Genomic DNA, 18,371 nt, shown 5'->3' on the forward strand with positions numbered 1-18,371 from the left:
TAACAACCAGCTGTGATTTCCAAAGCATCACTTAATTATTTGCTGCATTGCTACTCTGGCAATACTTTCTTTGCCTGATGTTATCTATAGATGGTTTATCTCAGTGTTGTATCACCTAAAATCAGTGTAAGATTATTCACGAGTACACCTTAACTTTACAAAATATTAAGACCTTCACAACGCCAACTTTAAACAAGTAAAATCTGTCCTTGCAACAAAATAAAATGACACTGAATTGGCCCAGTGTGTCTTAAAGAAGAATGGCTGCACTGTAATAACAGGGTGTGACACATTTACAGCACTGCCCAGCAATTCTTGGTAGGTAAATAATGCTAGGATGAAATCATGTGGTGAGTGTGATGAGTCTGACTCACTTCATGTCTCATATTTACAAGTTGTGTTTCAAGTACTCATGTGACAAAGAGTCAAACATGGCCTGTGTGTGTGAGAGGTCATTACCTCAGTAATATGAACTGTGTGTGTGTTTGTGTGTATTTAACTGGGAGGGGAACTAGTTCTGTCATGCTAGTTCCTATACCTTTTTTGTTCAGTGTGAGAGTGTGAGTGTTAAGTTACAAGCACTACACACACACGCACACCATCTATGGGTCTCTGTGCATTAGGCCACCCACAATATTTGCATGGTAGTCCGACACCTTTCTATACCACTGCCTCTCAAGGCCTGGCATGCGTCCCTCTTATGTGGACAGAGCATGGAGGTTAGGACTGAAGCTGCTGCTATTAAATTTTCCTTTTCTTCAGATGTTATTCTACAGAACACCAGGCTCTCTTTTCTGCGGTCAGTGCCTGTCCAATTCATTCAAGAATGATATGCATTCCTCAGCCGCACTCCAGCAGCTCAGGGCCAAGCAGGACAGGTTGCACTGCCAAAGGCAAGACGGCTACTAAAGTGGCTGCACTTATTGGACACTGGTTTAGTGAAAATAATGATAAAAAAGCCATATAAGACACAATACCACAGTAGCAAATTTTGAAACATATTACTTGGCAGACAGACAAGTATGGTTTTTTCTTTCTTTCTGAGGAAACAAGACTACACAGCTGCTTCAGGTTTATCCTATTTCTGACCATCTGCAGTAAGAGCCCCTTCATGATGTCTGTAACAGAAGACAAACCAAATACCTTCTGAGTCAACACAACCCTGATCCCTCCTGCAGTTGAAAAACAAATAAACATGGGCTCACGCTAGGCAGCCCTGGCAAATCCACTCAGGAATTTCAAATACTCCTGAATTTATTTTCCATGAGGTCTTTGGAGCAATCTTTGCAATCAAAGAGGTCAATTTTGCTTGGAAAGAGAAAAATATTAGGTAAATATTTTCAGGGAAACCGGTCATATTTGAAATGGAATGGCTTCCCTCACCCCCTGCCCTCCGTTTTCCAAACACGTACAGTGTACACACGCAAACACGCACACGCCCTCGCTGTGAACGCACACACAGACTCGCGCTTGAGACACAGATACATACACAAATGGCTTTTCTTCAGATGCAGTCCAGTTTTTTGGGGCTGATCGGTGCTACTCCCCTGCCGCCAGACCGACTGACACGCTTGTTTATTTTTCCCATGCCCACTTTAAATTCCAACATTTCCCCCCCAACTGAAAAGGCCTGTGTGCGCCGGGCCAGGAGGACAAAAAAGGTAGGAAAATATCAACAAATCGTCATTTGCATCAGAACAAAAACAAACAAACCCAGGAGAAAGGAGCTGCTAAGGAGGTCCAAGGCTTTTTTGCTCCAGAAATCCTTCTCATGTGGCTTCAGGCAGCCTGCCAGCCAAATCTAATATGGATTTATATACAAAGAAAGTGCTTAGTTTAACATAATGAATATTTAATCATGCATGGACCCTGTAAAGCAATTTTGCAGAAATAATTGAAAGCAGACTTTGTCTCCAGGCTTGGAAAAAAAAGCAACAGCTAAACTGTTGACCCAAAGGAGCCCAAAAATCTCACGCTGGATTAAATGTTTACACTGCTGGCATACACTCTGATAAATGAGGTTAGGAATCTGGGGTGGAATCAATGGGTGTTAAATCTGCAGATTCTGTCAGGGCGAGAGAACACACAGATGCCTGGCTGTGCACATCACACATGCACTTGTTGGGCAGCTCCATCCTGCAGCTGTCTAACACTTTGACTATTTTACACTGTAAGTGTTTGTGTACTCTTTCACTCAGTGAGCCGCAAGTGAGAGAAGGAAATAAAGATTGGTAATGCAAAACCGCCTGCGTGAAATTCAAATTAACTGTCTGGTGTAAGGTTCATTAAAGGTGACTAAACAACATTCTGTCGTCTGTGCTATTATTCTATATTTTGTTATAGCTAGCGTACACTTCCTATCTCGCTACTGAAAACATCCTGCTGATATGCACATTGAGACCTCAGTGAGGGAATGTACTGTGACAGAAAAAGAAGATACCTCATATTTATTCCATGCCGATACAGACTCATTTTAATAAAAGCCCACAATAAATAAAGCCAATCCCTCAGCCGTAGGTCCACCAAACAAGTGAACAATTTTCAATTACAAGGAAGCTAAAGCACAGACAAGATACAATACAAGTCTATCATATGAATCATATTACATCATGTGAAATATTTTCCACAAGCATTACTTGTGCCGTTCACTCCTTTGTAAATTATTAGCTCTGATAATAGTATTAACAAAGAGACTGATGATAACGCTGCACGGCCTTAGGCCACAGGAAAATACAAGAAACAGCTAAACTTGTATAAAAAAATGGAGGGAGGGGGGCAGACGACATAAGCGGATTTGAGGGAAAGTGTTCACTTATGCAAAATAAAACAGGTTATCAGGTCTATTTGGTGATTCCCTGGCACCCTTAATAAATCAGCTTAAGGTGCGGCCTAACGGCTTCATTCGCCCCACAAATCTCTGCACTGCAATAACATGCACCAGCGAGCACAGATTAATTTAATAACTCTTTAATATTCTCCATGAAAAAGAACAGGAGACCAGCGAGTCCGGAGCATATGGGGTGGGTGGTGAAAGGGGCTATCTGTGGAATAGGATATTGCTGCAGCAACAGATTGAATATTACATAATGATGTCATTTATATTCCATTCGAAGTGCTAGCTTCCCAGACTGGGGACTCGAACAGAGCTGGGGATTTGTCTGTGATAGAGAGTAATAGGGAGTGAAGAAGAAGTTTGTGGGTGTAGACGGCATGAATAAGGACGAAGGTGAGTGGAAGGTGTTACAGAGCAAAGATTGTCTGTCTCGCTATATCTGAATGTGTCTGACTTGAGATGAAAAACCCTGACTTACTGAAGTGGACATATACTGTATGACCAGCAACCTGCCATTATAGAAGTATGGCTCAGTACAGGAGACCTCCATACAACATTCACCAAGATAAAATAATCTGTTGAGCAAATGGTTTACTACTTCCGTATTCTGTTTCTGTCAGCAGTTATCCTAATGTGCCAACCCAGTCTTTGGGCTCGTATACATGCAGTGATTTTTGCACCCTTAAATCCATTGTTGTCAATGCAGACATGTGGAAGATGTGCTCAAAAGCGAGTGATGCCACCGTGGTGCACAAGCATTCCAAGACGCCTATTTTTTAGGGCATGACGACAGTTTAACACGGCAATGCACACTGCATGTCATGTGATGTGGAACAACCAATCACAGCTGGCAGATATCTTCCCTTTCTTCCATAAATATCAGTTTATAATAAATATTGAGGAGAATTTGATCATTTTAGTGAAGGGCTACCCAGAGCTTTACATCTGTCCCACTGACAACATTTTAGGCCCAATACATACCTAAAAAACAACACATAGATCACATGGATGTATAAAGAGAACTGGATACAACGGGGCCCCATTCATTCCTATGAAAGATGCTCAGTGGTGCATGAAGGCACAAAAGTTAAACTGCAGTGTATAAAATTATCAGGATGATCCCCGCTGTTTCCACATTCTGTGACCCACAGAGCAGGCGCACTGGAGACTTGGGCCTTCAGAGCTAGCTACTTCCAGTTTTACTCTGCTAACTTGAACACGGCTAAAATAATTGACTCCCCAAAAGTTGTCTGACAGAATGGATCAAATTCTGACTGTGAAACATGTCATTTTGTGGGGGTCATGACACTCAAAAATATATCCACAGATATACAGATGTCTTTTTCCAGTGTATGGAAAGAAGTCTTTTTTGGCCCCAGGACATCACTTGATGGTTGTAATGCCACTGTTTGGCCACTAAAAAAACTTTGCTTCAAAGTCTGTTGCACTTCAAGGGGGACTAGGAGATCCGCTGCAAACTCAGGATTTCTGGTAAGTAGGCTATAATATGGTGCTGGTTATGGTCACTAAGCAAAGTCAGGGGCAATCTGCCTACGCTCTCTTAAAAGGTGGTACAGAGGCACAATAGTAGCACCCAGAGCCTGACTACCTGCGAGAAATTCAAATTAAGTGTCTGGTGTAAGGTTAATTAAAGGCGACTAAACAACATGCTGTTGTTTGTGCTATTATTTCAAGCACACAACAAATAAAGACAATCTCTCAGCCGTAGGTCCACCAAACAAGTTAATAATTTTCAGTAGAAGGGAAGCCAAAGTACAGACAACAAAAAATACAAGTTTATCATATGTGCAAATTTTACTAGCGTGCCTTAAAAGTTGGCACAGAGTAGGTAAAACTGTAGCACCCAGAGCCTGACCTTGTGTTTTCCAGGCAGTAAAATCGTGGCATGTGTCTCGCCCCTAAGAGTCATACATCTACACTGCAAATTATATCAACAAATTTACAATATGCAACTGTAATATTTCACAATAAATCACATTATTATCACCTTACAGGCTTTTACTATGATATTTAACCAAATTCAGAATGTTATTGTAAGAATCATGCAGGCAAATATAGTAATTATTAGTGCTGCACGATTAATCAAATCGAAATCGCATTCGCAATCGCGATGTCAGGCTGCATAAAAGGCTGCGATTTGCGATTTAATGTAAATAAATGTTAACATGTGTGCCTGTGAATGTGACTACCTCTCCTGTAGTGTGTGGAGTTTGTTGACATTACGCCCACAAGCTATCCTGGTGTGTGCAGCACGTATAGTCAGGTGACCACCCGGCGTGCAGCAGTGACCAACACAGACACTGGAGAAGAGCATGAGCACGACCATGAATAGGCTGAGTTGGCAGCGAAAAAAACTCAACGTCTATTATATGGCGATACTTTGGATTCAGGTACAGTGACATTTAACAGAAAAGTTTTTTGACTACGGGAGCATACTGCTAATTAACAGTAATGAGATATACATAAACTGTGACGTTACAGTTAAATTTTGTAATTTACAGGAACGTACTGTTATATCACAGTAATGTAATGGGCTTTAACTATGTGTTACAGTTAAATATAGTAATTTTACAAAGCATACTGCTAAATCACAGTAATATGCAGGCCTAACTACTGTGAGATCACAGTATATAGCTGTCATTTCACAACCATTTACTGTAAAAATGACAGTAATTTACTGTGAAAGTAATGCAACTGGTAGCCAGCAATTTACTGTTAATGTACAGTCAAATATTTTACAGTGTATGTAGCAAAAAACCATGAACTTCCCCATTAGCTAATTGATTTTTTCTTACATTAATTAAATAATTTGCAACTTTTTTTGGTCGTGATTATATAAAATGATTATTATAATGCAACATCTTCCCTTGCAAGCCCTTGTTGCATGTTTATGTTAGCAGTTCTTTCTCAGATTGTATCATTTGAATCATTTTGGCCTGTTCTCATTCCCTACATAAGCAATCATCTTGCAAACCACTATATTCATTTTGATACCCCTTGTAGCGGGCCAGACCCCCAGGTCGAGAACCACAGTCTAAGCTAAACAAACAGTTTACAGCCCAGTGGATCATCTGAGAAATGCACTGTCACAAGCTACAGTTGTTTTTTTTGCTCATTAAAAGCTGGTGTTTTAGAGATACATGCTTTCACAGCACAGCAACAGCATTGTTTTTGTGGTAAGGTAAGAGATTATTGTTAGAAGCCCTGCAGGAAAATAATAAGTCTGATGTCTGCTTCCAATTTTGTACTAAAGATGATAAATATCTTCTAATCAGCAAAACAAGGCATATTAAAAAGACACGTCTGCATCGGAAACAAGTGTTGAACACATCAGATGGCAGAGTGGTGCAAGGGGTGGAGGTGAAGCTTGGAGAGAATAAACAGAGCTTGCAGACGTTGTAATGAGAATTTGCTCCATTTGGCAGTAGCCCGCAGCAAAGGTCTCCCATCTGTTTCCTATTGGAGAGGGAGTCAACAGTTTGAAGGGGGGAAAGGATGAGAGGGGAAACACAAGAATGAACGGACCACAGTGACATCTTATGGCGGCAGCTGATAACACAGAGGAGGGTGAGAATGGGTGCATGCATGTGCAGACATCAGTTCATGTTTAAGAGAATCAATTGTTAAACCAATTACGAAGTGATACAGGGAAGCATGAATTCATTGATTTGCATCTAATTTCAGCTTTGTGTAACTTTAAAGGGCAGTAACAGGGAATCTAAGTGGAATATGTATGCTGAGAGAGCTTTATATATTGCTAGAATCTGCAGGTATTTTAAGAGAGAGACTCAACTCAACTCATCTCTCTCCACAATGAACTGAAATGTGCTGACCTCATACTTAAGCAAACAGGGCAACACTGTTTGTCTTTGCCTCACAACCTCTCCTTTTTCTTTCTTATTTGCTCATATCTCTTATGTACATGTTCCCTCCTTGTCTTCAGATAGAAAGTGGGATACACCTCTCTTACAGCAAAGCCTCGAACATCACCTTCAGGCTAACCTCAGCCTCAAAACTAATTTAAAAAGAAAGCAAATCCTAAAAATACAAAAGAACAACACAATGTTTGATGAAAACCATGTCAATTATTCTAAAATGAATTTGAATCTCATAAAAATTCAGACCAGCCCTGTTTCTAGTTGACATATAAAGCCATAAGCGCACTGACAATAACTTACATTGGCTTTAGAGTCTAATATTTTAATTATTTGAGGACACAGAAGAGTCTCAGCTTTGTCCTCGTGTTCCCCGTCTCTAAAGATCGTGGGAGTTGGCTGACAGTGACAAAAGATTTGTTTGCATATTAAGTGACGGTCGTTTGTGCAGGAAGATTAAACACTAAGGTCAATGTTGAAACTGCAGAAGCACTTGACAGAGAATGGCATTACAGTTGTTATTGATGTGTGTGTTTAAACTGGATACACACACTCATGTTTCGTGTGTGTGCGTGTGTGTGTGTATTAAGGGGGTGTGAGAGGCTTTTAGTAAGATCAACAGGCAAAGCGGGTAAACAGGCTCAACAGTGGCCATCACCTGTGGAGGATGTTATAGCTTTAGCGAGCACACAAGCCCTGCCTTTAACTTTCAAACTGTGGCTGAAAGATTTCAGGGGATTTTCACAGGCTACATATGCAGAATTATCTCAGCTGCTGTCACAACCACATACACGCAAAAATAGGTATGTGGCCGACATGAAGTAGCTGCAATGAGACTGTTTTGGAAAAAGTTCTGCTGTGACACAGGAGACTTAATTCTCGTGTACTGCTGCTTTGATTTTAAACAGTCGGAAAATGTATGAAGAGTTGAAAATAACCTAGAACTACCTGACACTAGGCTGGATTTGATTTTCTCTTTATCTACATGTTAAAATGCTCAGCTTTTCAACAAAACACAAAGGTGACAAAGGTCAATTATTTAGGTCTGTACAGAAAACCTACACTAACGACTACTGCAGACTGTGACTTCTTATCCTGCAACCTGTGTCCTAAAATTACATTTATATTCTAATCATTTGCTCTATTTTCATGGTGACTAAAGCATGATTAACACTGTAATGGTTATTTAGGTATCTCAAAGTGTTTGGTTAAAGCAGAAGAAGATCATCCCCTTAGTTAAATACTGAAAAAGTCATCAGGGACATCAGACAGGATGTGTAGCACAACCTTCAAAGCCATGCACACTGTATAGCCCTGTTTCCACCAAACACTTTCGGTATGGTACCTTTGGAGCTAAAAATTACCCTTCAGACAGTACCTAAACCCTTGGTCTGCTTAGCGTTTCCACCATTAACAGTACTCTTTCATGTGAACGGGGTTGTTGTCACTCACTGTTCCATCCAACACTCAGTATTTCCTCTGCACCTCGTTTATCGTCCACAGAACAGGGTTACACACCGACATTTTCAGAACAAAATAAAGGCTGCAGTGAGAGTCACTCTCCATGGGATATCCAAAAACAGCGGGATTGCGCATTTAGTCCTTCTAAGGCAAGCTCAGGGGTTTAGTGTTGCCGGAGCCCACAGGGAAGACACACCGCGACACTTTCCTCTGAGTGAGGATTAGAATATAATGCAGTTCACGTAATTCAGTTGAAATTAGTATATATGTTTAAGCGCTTGAACATCCACTTATTACTAAAAGTCTGTGTCATCCAAGAGAGACAATAAAAACTAAAGTAATGGTCAAAGTTGTCAAAGTGAAATTTAAGATGTGCTGATAGATTCACATAATCAACTCATACATTGAGTAACATTACAAGTAAACATTCCACCTTAAAAGTTGCCGGCAGTCGGCCCAGTGAATTAAGTTATTTTTTCTCAGACTGCAACTGCTGTGAGAGGCAAAAATCATCATTTTGTGTTATAGGTACAGTCTACTAATGTATGTAAAACTCTCCATGGTATGAACAGTGGTTACATGAGCCTCAAAACCAGCAACAACTCAGCCCTGAGCAGAGTGACCGTCTGCTATTGACCAATCAACTAACTGCAGTATGCACAGCTCCAGATCTAGGTGCTAGGTATCCCAACAGAGGGATGACCAAAAATGGGGACGGTGCGAAAGCTTCCATTGGTACCATCCACAACTTTTCACAATGAAAACGGAAAAAAAGCGTACTGAACTGTACTGCTCGATGGAAACAGGGCTTATGTCCACCATCTCCTTCACTACCTTCCTACTATTTCTGTGTGATACAAGAAAGCAGCACTTATTTCCAGTAAATGTAATCCAGCAAAATGTATGCAGCAATCCCATATAGTCGTCTATAAACATATTTTTAGGAGACAGGGTTGCATTTTGTTGTCCTTCCTTAAAAATTCCTCACAAGCCTGTCTTCCATTCACAATAAATGCATCCCATTGGTTTACCTCCATCTCTGCTATGTGCAACACTATTTACAGTTGCTACACATTTGTTTTACCACCACAAATGTGATGAAACTGTGTTGACTTTCCCACAACAAGGAAAGGTCTAGGGCAATAGGTATGGACCACTGAGGTGCGACCTGAAAATTAAATGGGAAACAAGGGAACCCAGTGCAGCTTCAAACCACCATTGTTTACTCTGAACGCTCTTGTACACACACACACACACACACACACACACACACACAACGGCTGTACAAACACTGTTTGTTGACTCGGGAGGAGACACAGGAGGTAGGTGGAAAGAAGGGGGGCTGATGTGGAAGAGGGATGTCATACATTTTCTAAGGCATTTTAGGACAATGGTGTCAGAGGGTGTAATTTACAAAGACTAAAGGGTTAAATCAATATAGTTAATCTTGACACTAATTTCTCATTATGGTGCAATAAAGGGCCTTGGTTAAAAATACACACGCTATGGCAACTGACAGCAATATCTAACACACTGGCCACATCTAAAGTTGATCATATCTACATACATCACTGTATAAAGCCAAAGATAAAAGAAAAAAGCCCTGGTCTGAATGTCCCTTATCAGTACGAAACAACAGAGTAGCTATCAGCCACAGCTACCTAATTTAACCTCAACATTGTATGTGAGACAAAGCTAAAGCACAATACAGAATGACTGACAAGCCAGGATTCAAAGGGAAATCTTTCACTCCCTAGGTGAGCATTCAGATCAAAAATAGCCCTGCATTAAACAACACAAGGGGCGGCACTGGTGTGGGCATGCTGCTAAAGGTACCAGTAGGAAGATGAAATGTGATACTATCAGGCAGGGTTTACAAAGGCAAAGTTATCAGAGCAGCAATTGTTTTATCCTGAGTTGCTATGATTGCAAAGTAAACAGCAGAATTCTGCCAAATGCGTGTGCACTTGCACGTACTTGATTAGTCGTCATAAAGGGTTCACATTTACCTCCATGGGATATTTAAGGTACAGGGGCAGAACTGTATGATGCACTGTACTCTAAATGTTAATCATTGTATTGTGATTACATACAGTGAATAAAAAGGACATGTTAAAGCATTTAAGAGGTATTTTACATCAACAACTCCCATGACCATAGAAGCCCTGACAAAAGTTACCAATGCAGCAAAAGTTCAGCCAGGTTCAATTTTTTGTCCTCTGTGTCAGCACCCTCACTGAGCCAATGCAGTGTCCTCATTAAAATTAACAAGCCAGACATGTACTTTTGAGGTGACATTGTTGGTCTAAACACGGCCATACAGTACAGTATGCACACCAAGCATGACCAGCAAAATATGAATGCGACACAGGACTCCAACAAGACACCAGAGACATTTGTGTTCCTGGTTCATGGACAGTCCCTAAAAAGGTAGTAAAAATTTACCAAACACTATAATATTACACAATAATATGAAATTATTGTTGTATCTAAAACACAATGAAAAAACTTTCAGTTTTGAACTTTGAATTTTCCTAAACTGTGGTCAGTTTACTAGTGATACAGTGTGATAAACTGATAACTATTTTTGAATCCAAGAATATACACTCATCAGCCACTTTATTAGGTACACCTTGCTAGTACCAGGTTGGACCCCTTTTGCCTTCAGAACTGCCGTAATTCTTGGTTGCATAGATTCAACAAGGTGCTGGAAACATTCCTCAGAGATTCCTGGTGACTGTGGAGGCCATTGGAGTGCAGTGAACGCATTGTCATGTTCAAGAAACCAGTTTGAGGTGATTTGAGCTTTGTGACATGGTGCGTTATCCTGCTGGAAGTAGCCATCAGAAAATGGGTACACTGTGGTCATAAAGGGATGGACACGGTCAGCAACAATNTGTCTTTCTATCATCTTGAACCAGTCTGGCCATGCTCCTCTGACCTCTGGCATCAACAAGGCAATTTCACCCAGAGAACTGCTGCTCACTGGATATTTTCTCTTTTTGGGACCATCCTCTGTAAACCCTAGAGATGGTTGTGTGTGAAAATCCCAGTAGATCAACAGTTTCTGACAGACCGGCCCGTCTGGCACCAACAACCATGCCACGTTCAAAGTCATTTAAATCACCTTTCTTCCCCATTCTGATGCTCAGTTTGAACTTCAGCAGGTTGTCTTGACCATGTCTACATGTCTAAATGCATTGAGTTGCTGCCACGTGATTTACTGATGAGCTATTTGCTTTAACAAGTAGTTGAACAGGTGTATCTAATAAAGTGGCTGGTAAGAGTGTGTGTGTACATATAGATAGATAGATATTTAGCTCCATTATAACATAAAGATAGCTTGTTCTGGTACCACAGTTATAGAATCTGTGGGTGAGTGTGTAAAAATATGAAGCTATGTGACAATGACCCAGTTTTCCAGCGCACACTGTAACTCACCTTGTCAGCTGTCTTCAGTAACATCATTAGAAGGTGGGCGGAGAGCTGGTGCTTCAGTCTGTGGTTGTTTCTGAGGGTCAAACACTGCTCACTTGGCCTGGAAACAAAACAGATAATAACCTCATATAATTTTAAGAAACGTCATGGTGGCCCCAGCTTCTCCTACTTCACCTCATGAAGTGACGTCAACGTACAAATCTCAATACTATCCAAACAGCTAGCTAGTTAAGCCTACTATTTAGCATTTTATCTCCGGGAATATGCGCAAAATGTAAAAAGTCACTGTACTAGAACTGCAGTAACTTTACCTAACTAGCTAATTAACGGTAACCGTTACATCATCGACAAATTCGTCGTTTGCTACGGTTAACGTTAACTTAACTTACCTGTCAGGCAGCAAACCGTTAACGACACTAAAAAGCTCACCTTCTGTCTGACAGACGACTGTCGTTCGTTGCTCCCTTATATTTTAACTTTCTTGTACTTTTTCTCCTTCTGACGTGCTCTGTTAATAATCTAACAATTTAACCTTTGACTTTATATAAAGGTTTAAAGTAATAAATCGACGGTAACTGACGATGGTACCGACCGTAACCAGTGCAGGTGCGGACTAAACCATCTGCGTCACAAGGAGGGGGGTTCGAAGGGATTGCCACGTGCTGCGTCACCATGGTAACCGCCACATTCGAGGCCCCCAGTACATTTAGGATTTGCTTTTGAATTTAAATGAAATCTACACAATACACACATAAATAGTTTTTGTCTAACTTTGGGGCTGTGTCATGAGTTAATGAGGGTTTTTTGTTTTGTTTGGTTTTGTTTTTTTGTCATAACAGTATCCTTAAAGGTCCAGTGTGTAAGATTTACGGGGATATATTGGCAGAAATTAAATTGAATACTTTAGTGTATAATCACCCGATTATTAGGAATAAATGTGTTTTTGTTACCTTAGAATGAACCGTTAATATAATAAGTATGTTTTCTTTGGTGTACAATGCCCTGAAATTGTGTTTTCATTACCTTAGCATGAGCCGTTTATATCTACACAGGGAGCAGGTCCTCACTCATGGAGATCACCATGTTGCACTGCCATGTAGACCAGAGCAAACAAATCAAAGACTGGCTCTAGATAGGACCATTCACGTTTTCACGCTGGTCACCGTAGTTAGCAGCCCCTCCACAAGGTCCAGTGTCGATTTTTTAACGTGAAACTGCTTTAGTCAGTGTTATTACCAGCTTAAATCACCTGTTGCGTTTGATTTGGAAAGACCATATTTAGTTATCGGAGAAATAATGTGAGCACACATTGGCAGGTGCTGGGCAAGTGCCCTGTTTGCGATGTGCTAAACAGCATCAGAGAAACAGATTTGTTGTATGAAATAGCTTGATTCAGTGTTTTTACTGGTTTTTATCACCTGGTCCGTTTGTTTTGGAGAGGTAAAGAGGTAAAGGGTTCATTGTACCTCTTGTACAATGAACCCTGAAGGAAATCTAACCGAGTGAAGTTTCAGCTGTTTGCAATTTGCAATCCTCACCATTAGATGCCACTAAATCCCGCTGAATCTTACACACTGGACCCTTAAATTCAGTGTTTCAATTTCAATCAATCAATTTTATTTATAAAGCCCAATATCACAAATCACAATTTGCCTCACAGGGCTTTACAGCATACAACATTCCTCTGTCCTTTGGACCCTCGCAGCGGATAAGGAAAAACTCCCCCCAAAAAAAACCTTTAACGGGGGAAAAAAAAAACGGTAGAAACCTCAGGAAGAGCAACTGAGGAGGGATCCCTCTTCCAGGACAGACAGACGTGCAATAGATGTCGTACAGAACAGATCAGCATGATAAATTAACAGTAATCCGTATGACACAATGAGACAGAGAGAGAGAGAGAGAGAGATGCACAGCACAACCACACACGTCACGTTATCCAGGCACCGCTGCGATATGAGTTAATCTGAGAGACAGTGGAGCACAAAGGCTCCGGAGAAGAAGCTGAGTTAGTGACATCCAGAATGGCCGAATGTTTCTGTGTTGTGAAAAAAAATTGAATTAAATATAAAGAAAACCTTAAAACAGAGGAATTTACAGAGGGGGGATACATCCAAAGCCAACAAAACAAACCCAGTCACACCACCTACTCAATACTGTATCTATTTTCACATTTCTAAAAGACTATATAAAGTAGGTAGATAGCGACGATTTTTTTTGGTGCACAATGTACAAAAATGTGCGTCCTTATAAATTCCAACTCATGGCTTTCTGTCCTATAGTGAGGCCTATATGCAGATATTGCACCATATTATTATAGTCAACTGGTTTCAGTCATTTCACTCATATAAACCAAGTTTGATCTGGCTTTTCATCACACACTTGTTTTTTCCACCATTTTTTTTATTTCCTTATGCATCAGCACATCTTTGTGTGTGTGTGAACACAGGCCAACAAAACCCACAACACACTCTGTATCAACGTCATATTTGTGTCACACCGGAACGAAACTTATCCTGAAAGTAAAAAGCCTCAAACATCAAATACAGCGTTTTGTAACCTCTCACTTTCACTCTCGTCAGTACATAGAAAAGGTGACTGGTCTAATACAATTTACCAAAGCAAACACAAAGCCCACGGTGGATAAGAGGAGTCCTGTTTAAGCAGCCATTAGCGAGTGTTTGAGTTAAAGAAGCCATTTAGTAAAGCAGTGCTGTCATGTGGTATTTGCTCCGACACTGCTTAAAGGCTGGCTAGTTAAACAGGCAGGGGAGGAAGGGTCAATATTTTCTCAGGCAGGTCTGGAGACACAACGGTTGAGATTGGCTGTTTCCCACATTCTTACCACTTCCAACTGGTGTTTAAACTGGTCGGGCACAAGACAGGACGGACATCCTGTGGTCAGCAAATATCAACACAGGATGAAATGACCGGCTAATATTTGGTGATTTATGGTGAGAAGTAATGCATCAGACATGTCACCATTTTTTACAGTGGTATGCCAAAAGCCCTGTTTACACAGCCAGCTGTGAGCCAGGGATTAATAAGACTGTTTATTAAACTGGGCCAACGATTAATCACCTCAATATCATGGTATAAAGTAAAACACAGTGCTACTGCAAAGGACAGAGGGGCACCCAAAATACCCACTGACAATACTGTATTGTCCAATCAATATTTATTCCAGCATTCTTTGCACTAATACACCCACCCCTGCACTGTTGTTTACAGAATCAGACTTGTATATAGACATTCAACACATTCTCACTCCGACCTCGTCACATACCGTCGTTTGGTCATGGGCTTTCCACGTCCAGATACACTGTGAAAGGTACCCTGGATGTGTTGGTTGTTGACGTTCTGGGACGCCGTGTCAAGTTCTGCCTGTTACATGCATTGTCTTCTTTCAAAATACACTTCAGTTTTCACAGGAAATTTACCTTTTATATACAGTCTCTTTCAAAATAAAATAAAGCACTATGTCGGTACAACACTAAGAATTGAGAGTTTTTTTCTCCAACAACAAACGCACGTGGTTGGGTTTAACGTTTGTTCTTGTCCCGCTGCATTTCCCCCGATACTGCAGAGCGGCATTAAACTATAACGGCAACCGGCCGCGAATCATGCCAATGTTGAAGGATGGCTTTTTCGTCAGTTTCTGATGCCGCAAGTCACTGCCCAAGTGTCGGATTTCAATGATTTCGGAGTGAGGATGGGTTGAGACATAGTATATTGTTCATTGTTGCTTCATGTTTTTATTTCATCTGCTTGTTTGTGCACATTGAGAGTCAAATTGGAAGCTATGTGTAAAACATGCTTGGCCACTACATCTGATTCAAATTGTGTTACTTTAAGGTCCAGTGTGTAAGATTTAGGTGGATTTAGTGACATCTAGTGGTGAGGATTAGAGATTGCAACCAGCTGAAACTTCTTCAAGTTAGATTTCCTTCAGTGTTCTTTGTTCAGGAGGTTGTTACTGGGAGACAAGTTATCAGCAGAAGTCTCTTCCTCTCCAAAATAAACAGACCAGGTGATTTAAACTGGTAAAAATACTAAATGAAGCAATTCAGTGTTTCTCTGAAACTGTTTGGGCTGTAGCAGATGTGCCGCTAGCCCCTGCTAATATATACCCACCTGTTTTCTCTTATAACTTATGATCCAGAGGTTCGGTAGGTTTTCACTGGGAACCGAACTATCCACGGAGGTTTCCTTCTCTCCAAAACAAACAGACCAGAGGATTTAAATTTGTAAGAACACTGAATAAAGCAGTTTCATGTTAAAAGTCTGTGTTTTTTTCAAAGCTGTTCGGCTTGTCGCAGAGGGGCTGCTAACTATGGTGGCTGACACAAAAACATAAAAACATAAATGGCCCTATCTGGAGCCAGTGTTTGATTTGCCCATTTTAGGCCACCATAGAAGAACAAGGCGTTCTCCGTGGACGACGAACTGCTCAATATGTAGATATAAATGTCTCATTTTAAGGTGACAAGAATTTTTATCATCAGGTTGTTATACACCAAAGAAAACATCTGTTATATTTTATTTCTGCCAATATACCCCCCTAAATCCCACACACTGGACCTTTAACCTTAAAAATACAACCTCACCATTATGTAACGTAACAGAAAGCGCCAGTATCACTTGAACATCTTGTAAAATCTCCCACATAGAATGTGCGGGGAAAAATTACCAAAAGCTATTCAGCAGGAACACAGCAGGCATTTTATAAATCAAAATCCAAGATTTTAACCCCCTATGAAATTGTCACCCTCCAAAAAACATATTAAAGTGAGTAGACAGTGTGACTTAATGTTCAGTGGCCTTTAAAAAGAAAAAGAAACCCAAGCTCATCTAAGATCAACCAGTTCCAGTAACCTAATTGCCTTCCATAGTCAATTTGCCAAGTGCACATTGTCTATTACCACGCACACTTTTCAGCTTCATTTGCTGTGAAGTGAAAATACTGCAATTTCAATCTTAGGGAGACATTAATGACAGCTCATCATCCAGGCAGAAAAGTAGTTCAGCAAATCAGTGACCTCGTCATCCTGGTTGTCCAGGCATTCACTGTGAAATGATACCAACGAGGCAGCAGGGCGTCCTGGGAAGCACAAAGCTGTCTGGAGTCAGTGGCACTGAGCACACCTCCATTAACGAAGGACTGTCAGACTCACAGTGTTACTGGATCATTTCAGGTATGAAGAGTAACTTGCAGACAGCACTATTCTAAAGCTTTCTTTAAAAAGTGATAATAGATATAACATCAAGCCCATATCTCAGGCATTTGAACAGACCTGACGAACATATTCCTCAGTGATATACATTCAGAAACATCAGCTTTCTAAAGGTATTTAGTTCCACCTGCTGTTCAGATTGTAAACTACACATGCTGTCACTGCTGAGCGTGGCCATCACTTGTGCCAGACACTGGATTTCACATATTAATGTTAATAAACTCACTGCCTACACACTGCACTGCTCCTTTCATCACATTAATATTAATAAAAGCTGTTAACAAATAAACGGAAGAATGTGAAGTGTTTCCTTCTAGGTTTACTGGTGCTGAGGTAAATTTCATTTACCTGTTATTTTTAACAGAAAGGTCAGAATGAAGTTTGTAGAATGGGGTCTCATGCAGGAATTAATGAAAGAACATTTTTTTCTTTTATTTCTGATCGAATCCACAGTTTGTTTTTATTTTGTTGATACCTATTGTTTTCTATGACACACCAGTGTTTTCTTATATTTCCTCTTTTCTTAGGGAAGAGAAAATTTCACAAGTGGTCGAGAGGGTTCTTACTAAGATAAGAGAAAAACATCTGGTTATGACAGTCAACAAATTATTTGTCCAATGTGAGGAAGTTTGAAATCTGAGGAACATAGAAAATGCATGAATATCATGTAATTAAATTTAGATCATTTTATTTTAGTTTTTATTTATTATTTTCTTATTCATTATAAAATAATAAATCTTATATTATATTTTTATTATTTTATTCATTATTTCTTTTTTATATTATATTTTGATTATTATTTCAGAGTTATTATAATGGTTGGATTACGACATTCATGGTCTAAAGAAATACTACTATACTGAGCCAAGTGATCCCAGTTACTGTGATACCAGTAACTAAGATGACCAGTGCTGGAATGTAACTAAGTACTGTACTTAAGCACAGATTTAAGGTACTTGTATTCTACTTTTTTTTAATTTTATTTTCTGCTTCCACTCTAGTAGTTACTAATTACTTTACAAATCAAGATGATGTACACAAACCATAAGAAAATATACAAGTTCAGCTGAAATAATTATTCAGTTGATTAGAAAAATTAATTGGTGACTCTTTGATGACTGTTTAAGTCATTTTTCATGCACAAATATTTCATGGTTTCAGCTTCTCAAATATAAGAACTTGCTGTTTTTTCTTTTGATTATTTTTATTTATGAAATTGATGTAATGTTTTCAGCATTACCTACTTTTACTTTTGATACTTAAATACATTTTCCTAATTATACTTACATACTTTTACTTCACTAACATTTTCAGTGCAGGATTTTTACTAGTAACAAAGTGTTTTTACGTTTTCATGAATTTTTTTTATGTTCCTCAATTTAAAACTTTTCCTCATGTTGGACAAACAGTTTGTCTGCCGACACGTCATTTAACAGCTTGATGAATATTGTGCTATTGCTGGGTTTTTGATTTTCCTGTAGTGCCAGTGCTCACACTCACAAATCAAATTTT

This window comes from Epinephelus moara, chromosome 1, assembly GCF_006386435.1.
Source record: "Epinephelus moara isolate mb chromosome 1, YSFRI_EMoa_1.0, whole genome shotgun sequence".
In the NCBI taxonomy this organism is placed as follows: Eukaryota; Metazoa; Chordata; class Actinopteri; order Perciformes; family Serranidae; genus Epinephelus; species Epinephelus moara.